Raw genomic sequence first — 12,254 nt, 5'->3', positions numbered from 1 at the left:
AGAATTTGAAGAACCAATGTTACAATTTGCGTCACAACCTGCATGGCGGCCATTTTGAAAATCCCAAAGTGGCTGCCGTAAAATGCGCATTTTGCCAAATATGTGCTTCTAATTTGTTAAACTACTTCATCAAACTGGTTAAATCCATGTTTTCTGGGTCAAGGAATTAATTTATAAAAATAAAATTATACATAAATTATATTATAAATTAGTAGTCATGGATACAAAACAAAAACAGCAACCGAAGATAACTAAAATATATTTTCTTTTTACTTGAACAATCACCTCCATACTTACGTCTACCAAGAGAATTACTATCGCCCACTCTTGTGAACCTTGGTGGCGTGTACAGTCCAGAGCGCTGTCTCTGTATCTGTCTGAACATTTGCTGCTTTATCTCCAAGGGTCAAGCGTGGTACATGTTTAGTCCCAGTATGCTGAATGATTGTTATCGTAACAATGACCTGATTAGCATATTAATAACATCAAAGGTCAGGGAGTATGAAATCATATTTTCAGTCAAAGAGACCATGATTCAAATTACAGGGGTTATTGGGGAATTGTGACCCTCCTAATTAAGACTTGGTACCCACAAACAGTTGAAGGGGAGGGGGTCTTACCAGTCACTGTAAATATTACAATATATTCAGACACCCTTAAACTGGACCATCGCCTGTCTTATCTTTAACTTAGAAATATTGACAAAATGTACATTTCCTGAAAATGTACCAGGTGTTAGCATTAGGAGTCCAGCTATACAACCTGTGGGGTTTGTTGTTCCTGAAAACGTGAAATAAAGTGCTCACGCAATAATGGAAGGTGATCAGAAGTCAGCCTATGTTGGCAATGCAGACTTTATCCCAGAAACTATCAGCAGATTCACTGATGTTGCCATATTGATCACAGACTGCAAAATCCATATTTTCTGGCAGCCATGTTGGAAAAACCAATATGGCTGCCAAATTATTGTCCATGCAAATGACAATGTTGCTTTTTCCATATGTTTTTGTTGTCTGGAGATTCCTAAACTATCATGTTTTAATAATCTAGCAAAATATTCAATAAAATCATATTTCATAAATACAGTGAACCAGACTATTAGCTATGTATCATAGTAAGAGGCTATTTAAACCAACGCAACAGCAACTAGAGTGGCACTCACTGGTGTTATATTAGATCTATTAGTCTTTGGAGTCATTTTTAAAGTTTGAGAAACACTTTTAAGTTATAATGTGATATTAATTTAAAATTTGATATTTTACCAATATACTTAATCATAGATCACTGGGAGTCAGTCACAGACCACCAGAAACCCTGGAATATATATATATATATATATATATAAAGAGAAGAGCGCATACTACAAAAAATAAAATTAGCAAAATTTTCTACAGCTTCTCCTTCCTTGTGGCAAGTAGCATCTCCTTTCCATTTAAAGGAACAGGCACAGAAGCAAGTCACCTCTTAGAGACCTGAACTTTTTACCCGAGGCCAAAATATGTTCATCGGGTATTGCAAAGACTTTGTGTCCATCTGTCTGTGCTCAGCATAACTCCATTCCTATTACTGCCAGGGTCTTCAAAGTCAGAGGGAGCATTCTTGGGACACAGACCTTGGACAAGTTTAAAGATGGCTAACCCTGACCTATTTTAAGTGGTCAAAAGGTCACATTCTTTCTGCACACTCTTTTTATTGATTACATGCTCAAATGTCTGAGGGTACTTTAGCATTGTGTTTTACATTTTTATTTTAATTGTACCACCTCAGTGCGCATGGGATATTTTTTTAGTTTTAAACCGCCTGATATTGTTGAACACAGTATGTATCCATATTTCATCTTAACCTTGGAACCTTACAGATTCCACGAGGGCTCAAAACTGTCTAAAAATGACAAGTTTTTTTTTTCTGTGCACCTGTGTGTTGTTCTGTGTCTCTGCAGCTGTTTCTTGCTGTTTCTGCCGACAATACTTTATTTTTGTACAGTGGAAGCATTTTGTAGTTTATTTATGTAAAATGGGTGACATTCCATTCGTGTCATGTGCTGAAATATTTCCGCTAAATGTTGATACAAACATAGTATAACAAACATTATTATATTACATATTTTGTAATACAAAAAGGATAGACATTTTTCTTGTCACAGAAATGGTGTGTTTTATAAAAAGATTTTACCTCAATACAAGTAGCTACTCATACATTCCTCTTTGTCATGCGAGAAGGATATTTGTATATTTATTAGGGTGTTACAAAGTGCCCTGTTTAAAAAAAAACATTGTAATATACAGTGTGCATGAATGATGCTGCACATTCAAGAAATATCAAGATGTGGACACTTTTTTTTATAAGAATACATCTCAATGTTACGTCAGTATGCAGAACAGTGATTTAAAGGACTCTAAATGTTCTCAGGCATTTACTTGTGGTGCTCAGCGTATCCATAAGTTGGTTCTTTGAGGCTTTATGATCATATTTTGTCTAATCCTGAATCATGCAAACATTTAGACTCCCAGAAGCCCATTGGGATCAAAGATAATCTGCTATCCATTAGATTTTTTAATGTTTGAGTTGTGGCCACGCCTTCAGTACCCTGACCATTGGGGCGGCCAGATAAAAGCAGGTGTATCCACCCACTGAGATTTGGCCACTTCCAGGTCTTTGTAGATTTTTTTGTAGGAGGCCAGCTCGGATGTCCCTGTCCCACGCCACATTGTCCAACTCATCCATAGCCAGTGGTTGGGGTCTATCCTCAAAAAGCTCCGAATGGAGCCTTGAAGAGAACTTTGTAATCAGTTCCAAACAATCTCCACTGGCTGGTTTCAACATGGCGTAACTGCAAGCTCCTTCTTGATGTTGGATCCTCATCCTGTCTTGAAGCACGAGTCCAACCACCTTATGGAGGAAACTCATTGCCAATTCTCTCAGTCAACTACCCAGAGTTCATTGGCACAGATGGGGGTTGGTCTCAAGCTGGTGTTGTCACCAGGCTGTCTGATGATCTAACGTTACATTTTTCCAAAGATAGCTGAACTCCTCCCAACCTGGAGGGATCATGTGTACCGCTTTCCAGTAGAATATCACGGCGTGATACTCTTCTCAGCCGCTTCACTCTAATTTTTAATTCTAATTTAACCTTTTTTTAACCAAGTTAGTCCCATTGAGACCTCTTTTGGAAAGGAGACCTGAACAATTTTAAAGTTTCCAATTGACGTAATCTGCATGTCTTTAAATGTGGGAGGAATCCCACACAAACATGGGGAGAACATGCAAACTCCACACAGAAAGGCCACAGGTGGGAATCAATCCCATGACCTTCTTGCTGTGAGGCGACAGTGCTAACCACTAAACCACCGTGCTGCAAAATCTCCAAAAGTTCACTTTCTGCAGAGGACACAGCTTTCACTCTGGACTTGCAATGAATTTTTAGGCAAAATTTGTTCAAAATTAGAAAAGGAGACCATGACATTTGACATTTTATTTTATCAAAGTCTTTGTTGTTTGTAATCTGTTTTTAATCTTTCCGTTGAGAGCCCATGCTGTCAGCAAAGTGATGAATGTGACCGCCGTCTCCTGTTTACCAACGTGTGATGCATTATGCAATATATGTTTAGATATTCACATTAAGTTGTACGGAGAATGAAAAATAAAAACCAAACACGTTCGGTCAAAAGCCAACGTGTCCGAGAGCCAACGTTTGACCAATTACTGTCCAACAAAAATTCAATGACTGTGCTGAATTCCACCGATGTTCCCCACAGTCATTAACACTGCATGTTTCCCATCCTTCCCTGCTCCAACTGCTCCTTTATCCAACTCTGGTGTCCATCATGATGATGATGTCATAGAAACGTTCACATTCACTGAGTGATATTGGACTCACCGTTGATGATATTCATGTTCTTTCTGTGGTTCTGTCTGTTTTCATGTCGCACTTGCAGCTTTGTTTCAACACCTTTGCTGTGATGTCAATTTACAGCAGGTGCCTTTGCTGAGTATTTGTTGAGAATTGAGTTGATGGGCTTCATTTGCAGCAGCCTGTTTGGTTCTATAACCAGATTAACATCTCCACAAAAAAAACAACAAAAAAAAACATCTTACAAATTTACTATCATAAGTGTCTTTTCAGCTGTTGCCACATTAATTTGTTTGTTTCTTCTTTTCTTTTCTGAATAAAAAGCACTTGGCTAAGTATTATTTGGTGCTATACTGCCACCATCTGGTGTGGAGGGTGACTCAGCAGATTGTGTATAATTTCTTTATTATTTTATCATTTATTCATAAATTTATTGTATTATTTAATGCTGATTCTTCAAGGGCCCTTTTTGAGTCACCTGGAGCCCGTAGGAGAGTTAAAAGTGACATTATTTCCTGGGCAACGCCTTTAGTGACACTGGCTTCTGGGTGCAAACATTCATATGCTTATAAAGGCAACAACCAGTCCTACAACTAGTGCTACACCGCGGCTTAGAAAACGGCTTAGCAAGCTCTGCCACACTTATTACTGCCATATTGATCAGCTGTTTGGAGCCGGAGATCACATGACATCAGCATCATGGCTGTATGAGCTGATTAGCATAATTCAACCTAAACTTTATAAGTGCATGATTTGGAATTTTATTGTTTGCGCGTGCTGGTGAAAGATGTCTTTGTTGTCAAATCCAAACAATGTTCATTTTAAACACATAATGCTAATAAGAAACTTCAGGTTAAATGCCTCGGCATCTCCCCTGTAAATTGAATAAATAGTAAGACAGTGAATGAGTTCATCTTCTCCACGTTTTAACGCAATAACTCAAAAATACTACACACAATCATCTTGTAAATCTCCAGATTAAAAGGGCATATAATTGGGATAAACCAATTACAATTTGATGGAACTTTGTCTACAGTCTGGATCTGTCTGGGCTTGTTGCAGGAAATAATCATATGCATGTTGAAAATTAGGAGTAGGTACTGCTTTTATCTATTTATTTTAATTTCTAAAGCCTTGGTCTGGTGTCCACTAAGGCCATGGTTGCATGTTTTTGATTTGATATTTTAATTAAATAGAGAGGGCTTTTTAAAATGCCTTTCACAAAGAAATATAAAAGTGTCAGTGTCTTGAGATGTCTCAGTTCCCATCATGCAATGCATTCGGCGTTCACTGATTTTTTTCCCCCCTCCTCTAATAGTTTCTGCTTTATTGGGGCAACACATATGTTGCACAACTCCTCCATGTACCGCATTGTAACACTCATTTGGAGAGAAATATGAGGTGCATTTTATCAAAAGCTGAGATTTATCAAGCCAGTCTCATGGCATGTCGTGATTTAGCAGCACGAAATATACATTAATCTATTGGTTCATCATATTGTCACAAAAAGTGCAAAATTTTCATCATGGGAACACAAATATATTCTAATTCATTCCGTGATGGGTGCACGTAATTAAAAGTGAAGCGGGGGGGAGTAGTCGGGGGTGGTTATGGTTAAGGTTAGGGTTGGAGGTAGGAGTAGGGTTAGTAATTGTGAGTTAAAAAAAACACCGTCACGAAAATTTGAATCATTTTGTGACGGGAGGACGAAAAAAAAAACATGAGACTGGGCTGGATTTGGATTGACTTTCAACAATGCAAACACTGATCTTTGTACATGCAGCTAAGAATGTTGAACATTCTTGCTAATGCTAATAATGTGTGAGATTTCCTGACACCACCAAATAATTTTCCTGTTGAGACCAAAGTAAAAAAACACAAACCTGCATGGAGAAAAGAGAGCTTCCAAATGTACGATTTCAAATTTGGTATAAAAAAGAAAGAAAGACATCTGAAATAACTGCGAAAAAGTAGTTGAGCATTTGACATAGCTAAAGCTAGCAGTGTGTTGCAGTGGGTACACAGCAGAAGAACGTTCTGGTGTGGTAAAGAACTGTACGGCTCAATGTGGCACAACAATATGAAGACCTTTTATTCTCTGCAATATCTGCGTGGAGAAAAACGTAGGGCCCCAAGTGATTTGGGGCCACCAGACCTTTTCCCGTGACAGCCCGTGCATTGATCCGCCCATGGGCTGAGGAAAGCAAACAGTTAAACCAGTGGTGTCCAAACTATTCCAGGAAGGGCCGAGAGGGTGCAGGTTTTCTTTGCAGCCACTGACTCCAGCAGGTGATTTCACTGCTGAACTCATCCATCTGCTCAAAATGATGTTAATGAGTGAAATCACCTGCTGGAGTCAATGGCTGCAAAGAAAACCTGCACCCTCTCGGCCCTTCCTGGAATAGTTTGGACACCACTGAGTTAAACCAAAAGCATGAATACACTGAATTTGCTGTGGTCATATCTGCTGTCAGTTCTTATTTCTGTCCCACTCTTGCGCAGCCCCTCTTTCTCTCCGTCCTCCATTTATTCCTTCAGTACTTGTAAGTAGGTCAGCCGTCACCACTTAGACGACGAGCAGCGACACAGGCATCAACAAAACCATCACATCACTTTGTTTAGGCAGCCATAACAGAGGAGTGAACAAATGATGAGTCACTATGACTCATCATTTTCTGCCCACTCTGCTCATTACTCCTCATCTGTTTGTGCCCCCCCACCGCCACCTCAACTCCTTTGTCTTCCCTCCTTCTTCATCTCACTCTTATCTTTTTTAACCTTTCTTCTCCCTTTATCACGTTCTCACACATTATCACTTTGCCTCATTTTTTATTTCCCCTCTTTGTTTCATTTGATCTCTTTATGTCTTGATTGGTGGTGATTCGTTGAATGAAATGAACAGTAGGCGTGGCAAGCAAAAGCTACTTTCAGGTTAAAAAGTGCTGTGAATTATTTTTCTGCCACTGCATGTCGTACTTGCGCCACACTTCAGGCCGTAATCAAAGCTTCCCCTCCTCGTCCACTCCTTCTCAACCCTTCCTCATCTGCATCGAGTAAAATGAACTTTAGTTTGAGCCTCATAACAGGTCTAATAATCTGTAAAGCAGGCGTATGGTGATTCTAGTTGGACCAGTTTTCACCTCTGTGATTTCTGGATTTTTTAAAAAGTCACTGCTATCTGCCACCTCGATTTTTTTTTTTCAAGAGCTATGCAATCATGAATACTGTTGTACAGTAGAGGTGGGTGATACCGGGAATTTTGGTATTGATCCGATACCAAGTAAATACAGGCCCAGTATTGCCGATATCGATACCAATACCGATACTTTTTCATATTTAAGCTTCATAGATCCAAAGGATCCAAAATACCTAGGACAGAATTTTGCCAAACATTGTACGTGACAACAAATACTTTATTAACACAATCAACATTTTTGTTTAATAAATATCACTCAACACAACTGAGTGGGCGGGCCAGGCTAAGCCTACCTGCATGGCTGTTGGCTGGCGCCATTGAGCCACGTGACGGCGCAACAACAAAAGATCAGAGGGGGGAGGGTGCGCTGCTCTGTATTGTGTGACACAGTGCAGCGCTGCTCTTACAGACAGAGAGTAGACTTTGATGAACCTGCGTGCGCAGCAGTCAGTGCATGCGGGAGAGGAAAAAAGGCTTGAGTATCGATCTTTTTAGACGAGGATTGTTCAATATCAATACCAGCGTTGGTATCGATATTAGGATCGATCCGCCCACCTCTATTGTACGGCAGCACTTTCACAATGTGGGACTCACATGCACTAAACATGTACATGTAGAAATCTCATGCATGATGTGTGCATGCACAAGCCAACCTGAGAGTGCAATCCGAACAGAAAGCGCAGAGCACAGAGGGAGTATTGCTTTTTTCTCTGCACAGGGCACCATTAATCCATTAAATCTTTAGAAAAATAGTTGTTGGCTGCTATATGAATGTTTAAAATGTCATTCATACCACCTTTAAAACAACAGGCTCAGAAACCTGCACCTGTGTCCATGTTTGAAATGTGCTGCTGTTTGTATGTGGAAAACAGAGCCGTGATTGGTCCATTAGCTTGTGGAGCAAACCACTCTTCTTTCAAAATGTTTGAGTGAGGTTGCATCATAATTTTTGTGTGCAATTCAACGAGGCCTCCCACTGCCAGCAGGGGTCACTATTTCCTCTGCTCCCTCCCTCTGTTAAATATTTAAAAGGTGCCGCCCCACGTGACAGCAGAGGTCATTTGTTGCCTTTGAGAAAGCAAACAGAGACGATGTTTGGCCTTAATTCTAACACTTAGCGAGCACAAGATAGCTGAAATTAACAGAGAAATATTCACAAACACATGAGGTAGGTGTCAGCCAACCTTAGAAACACGGTTTTATCTCAGCATGCAGATGAAAGCCGCTGACAGAATGTGTCATACGGGTGGTTTTGGCCTTATGTCGCTCATTAACACGGTGTGATGAGACGCGGCTGCAGGAATGGTGGGTGGCTGGTTTTTTTGTTGTCAGTCTCTAAGAATGAGAGGCAGTCAGGGATGGAGGGAGGGCGGGTGAGAGGAGAGAGAGGAGGGAGGGATTGCAGTGGTTTCCCTGTGTGTAGCAGTGAGTAGCCCCACCCCTCTCGCAGGCTCACGCCGCCATTGTTTCTCTTGTGGTGTAACCACACCTTAGTCTCCTCTTTAACTCCCTGCTCCCACTGGCTCTGTCTCCACTCTCTCTGCACCTCCTCCACCTCCCACCCAGGAAAGACTCTCTCTCTGTAAAGCTTTAGGAGTCATTTCTTTCCGCCGTGATGCATTTCTCCCTTCATGTTCTCAGAACTCCACCCTCCTCTCCTGCTGCTCTCTTTCCCATAATCTCCATCACTGTCCTATCTTTGACTCCACCCCTCCCTCACCACAAATGCAGGCACTGGCAGAATGTTTCCGTTCCCTCCCTGACACTTTCCACTACACCACCATGCTGTTCTAAGTCGTAGTAGAAGACAACGCCAAAGCTGGCTGAGACCGGCCGAGCTAAGAACCTGTTCCAGATCAACGAGCAACCAACTGGATCTCATGTTGGTCAATCAAGAAGACTGAGAAGTGTCAAAGGTTGAAGGAATAAGTGGAATGGATGTAGAAGGTGAAGTCCAAAGTGGTCCTCGTGAAGGTGAAACAAAAAAAAAACTTCTTAGTGGAGCAACTTCTCAGGTGTCAGTCCAGAAGTTTACAGTCCTACCAACAGTGTAGATACGGAGCCGAATCCTCAAACAGTCACAAGTCACATCCATTCTGAAATAATTCAAAGCTGCCAAACATCTAATTTGTCATACCAGGATATTTACCAAAAATGAAAATGGAGTTTGTAGCTTTTTAACTGTTCAGTTTCTGAAATGAAAGAGATTTAAAAAAAAAAAAAAAATTGTAAATGTAAATGTAACTAACTGTAACAGTAACTCCCATGCACATACACACAGTAGGTAGCTATAGCGCAGCAGCAGGTATAGATAAGTACAGGTAGATCTTTATGGGTGAAGGTAAATAGTTATATGTAGATTGATATAGGTGTAGATAGACCAGTATAGGTGTAGATAGGCTTAGGTGTAGGTGTTGTTAGATAGGTATTGTAGATTGATATAGGGTTAGATACGCGTAGCTCTTGAGAGTTAGGTATAGGTAGATTGGCATCGGTGTAGACAAGCGTAGGTGTTGATATTCAATTTACTTCATTTATACAGTGCCAAATTACAACAAAGATGCCTCAAGGCGCTTCACACCTGTAAGGTCTAACCTTACCAATCCCTAGAGCAAGAACACAGGCGACAGTGGTAAAAAAAAAAAAACTCCCTCTGATGATATGAGGAAGAAACCTCAAGCAGACCAGACTCAAAGGGGTGAGCCTCTGCTTGGGCCATGCTACCAACACAATTACATACAAATATAGATGAAATTTTTGGGTGTCAGTGCTGACATGCTTGATAGACAGGTATCGGTAGATAGGTAAAGGCGTATCTACACATATGCCTAGTTACAGTATAGATAGGTATAGGTGTAGACGGGCATAGGTAGATAGATTTAGTTGTACAGACATAAGTATAGGTATAGATATATAGTTATTGGTAAAGGTCAATAGGTGTCATTGATCTGATGTATTTTACACCCCATGTTCAAACAAGGCCTTTATTTGTTGCTTTGTGTGTGTGTTCCAGGATGATGTTTCTGCAGGCTTCTTCATTTACTGACTTTGACAAACAGAATCCCAGACCATCTCAATGACAGAGGCTGCAGATCTAAGGCTGCACAGAAGGGGGAGAAGAGTTTAAAAAAATGAAGAGCAATGTGTTTGGAAAGGAGGGAGAAAACAAGTGAAAGTGTAGAAAATGAGATATGCCGCTGGACCTCAGGGGTTAACAGATACGTGCACATTTCACTTCCACCATCCCACTGTGACTGTGGATTAGTTTTAATTACCTGAGCTCACCTTCAGGACAGAACAGCCAGTTTGCCAATTTACACATCTGCAGCCACTCTGCTGCTTTAGCACAACTATACGAGTATGACTGGAATACTACGATAAGCAGTACATTACTAAAACTGGAACACATTATTGAACGTGTTCCAGGTGAATACATTAGAATGAAATCTTTAACAATCACGTTTAAAAGTTTTGCTTCCTTGACATTTTTCCTTTGTGTTATCAGATGGGAATAATGTGGGATGCATTCAGTTTTATTTAAGTAACATTTTGAACTCCAACTCACATTATTTTCCTTATGTGTGCATGTGGTGATTCTTTGCAAGGCTCCCGTTCTGCTTGGGATCGCCACACAAGAGCCGGTTTGGATCCACATATTGATTTGTTGCAGGTTGTCTGTAGGATGTGATTTCTGACTCCAGATGTGCAGTGAGATTGTGGAACAGGTGGGCTTTGAACCACAAACCCTCTTACTTATTTGTGTACAGTCAGAAATGATTAAACACAAAATATGTTTTGTAATTTTACAGAATCCAAGATTCAGTTCCACAGTTTCAGCTTGGTATTTGAAAATCAGAATGTCTTAAACATACGGTGCATCTGGAAAATATTCACAGCGCTTCACTTTATCCGCATTATAGCCTTATTCCAAAATGGAACAAATTCATTATTTCCCTCAATCTTCAACTCACAACACCCCATAATAACATGAAAAAAGTGTTGTTGTTTTTTTTAATTTTTACAAATCTGTACATATATATATATATATAAAAAAAACCTAAGAAATCACATGTACTGACATATTCACACCCACTGGTCAATACTTTGTTGATGCATCTTTGGCAGCAATTACAGCCTCAAGTCTGTAATTGAATATGATGCCACAGGCTTGGCGCACCTATCTTTGGGTGTCGGAGCACAGCCATTTTCAGATCTCTGCAGAGATGTTAATTCGGATTCAGGTCTGGGCTCTGGCTGGACCACTCAAGGACATTCACAGAGTTGTCCTGAAGCCACTCCTTTGTTATCTTGGCTGTGTGCTTAGGGTCATTGTCCTGCTGAAAGATGAGCCGTCACCCCAGTCGGAGGTCAAGAGCGCTCTGGAGCAGGTTTTCATCCAGGATGTCTCTGTACATCCCCACAGCATGATGCTGCCACCACCATGCTTCACTCTAGGGATGGTGCTTGTTTTCCTGCAAACATGACACCTGGCATTCACCCAAAGACCAGAGAATTTTGTTTCTTGTGGTCTGAGAGTCCTTCAGGCGCCTTTTGGCAAACTCCAGGTGGGCTATCGTGACTTTTACTAAGGAGTGGCTTCTATCTGGCCACACTACCATACAGACCTGATTGGTGGATTGCTTCTGGAAGGTTCTCCTCTCTCCAAAGAGGAATCCTGGAGTTCTGACAGAGTGACCGTCGGGTTCTTGGTCACCTCCCTGACTAAGGCCCTTCTCCCCCGATCGCTCAGTTTAGACAGGTGGCAAGCTCTAGGAAGAGTCCTGGTGAATTTGAACTTCTTCCATTTATGGATGATGGAGGCCACTGTGCTCATTTGGACCTTCAAAGCAGCAGAAATGTTTCTGTACCCTACCCTTGAGCTCCATTTTAGCTTTATGGCAAAGGCTGTGAATACTTATGTACGTATGATTTCTTAGTTTTTTTATTATTATTTTTAATAAATTTGCAAAAACCTCAAAAACTTTCTTCACATTGTCATTATGGGGTATTGTGTGTAGAATTTTGAGGGGGAAAATGAATTTCATACATTTTGGAATAAAACTGTAAAATAACAAAATTGGAAAAAGTAAAGCACTGTGAATACTTTCCGGATGCACTCTGATCCTTCCATAAGGGGGTTTAAATCCAATTATGAACATATGATATCCAATTTGTTCAGACTAAAACCACTTCAAGACATTTTAATGT

General features: G+C 40.5%; 1 long non-coding RNA gene across 1 annotated transcript in view; it reads left to right on the top strand.

Annotated features, from left to right (window-relative positions):
• Positions 1 to 12,254, top strand: part of LOC117502855 — a 29,798-nt gene that overhangs the window by 11,645 nt on the left and 5,899 nt on the right. Inside the window, exon 2 of the long non-coding RNA XR_004558416.1 lies at positions 3 to 734. This is a non-coding gene — a long non-coding RNA (uncharacterized LOC117502855). The remainder of the gene's footprint in view (positions 1 to 2; positions 735 to 12,254) is intronic.

This window comes from Thalassophryne amazonica, chromosome 21 (genome assembly GCF_902500255.1).
Source record: "Thalassophryne amazonica chromosome 21, fThaAma1.1, whole genome shotgun sequence".
In the NCBI taxonomy this organism is placed as follows: domain Eukaryota; kingdom Metazoa; phylum Chordata; class Actinopteri; order Batrachoidiformes; family Batrachoididae; genus Thalassophryne; species Thalassophryne amazonica.
This window is presented reverse-complemented; position numbering and strand designations above follow the sequence as displayed.